This window comes from Penaeus monodon, chromosome 31, assembly GCF_015228065.2.
Source record: "Penaeus monodon isolate SGIC_2016 chromosome 31, NSTDA_Pmon_1, whole genome shotgun sequence".
NCBI classification, from domain to species: Eukaryota; Metazoa; Arthropoda; class Malacostraca; order Decapoda; family Penaeidae; genus Penaeus; species Penaeus monodon.
In genome coordinates this window covers 16280464-16280790 of record NC_051416.1, presented here as the reverse complement: position 1 = coordinate 16280790, position 327 = coordinate 16280464, and positions in this window count along the sequence as shown.

Below are 327 nucleotides of genomic sequence, written 5' to 3'. Positions count from 1 at the left end.
AATAAAGGAAATGAGACGGAAAAAATGACTAGAGAGATGAAGAATGAAACTAATAAGAAGAGAGAGATGAAGAATAAGGAAAATGAGATATTGAAGTGAATAGAGAGACGATGGATGAGGAAAAAAATATAGTGAAGAAAGGGGGAAAATGAAAAGAATAGAGAGATAAAACATGAGGAAAACAAAGGCTGGATAAAAACTGAAATAAAGGATGACAGAAAAAAAATGTCCACAGAGGAAGAAAATAATAAAGACGACATGAAGTGAAAATAAGGAGATAATATTACGAAGAAAAGAGGGGAAAGACCGCAAGGAAGATGATGAACA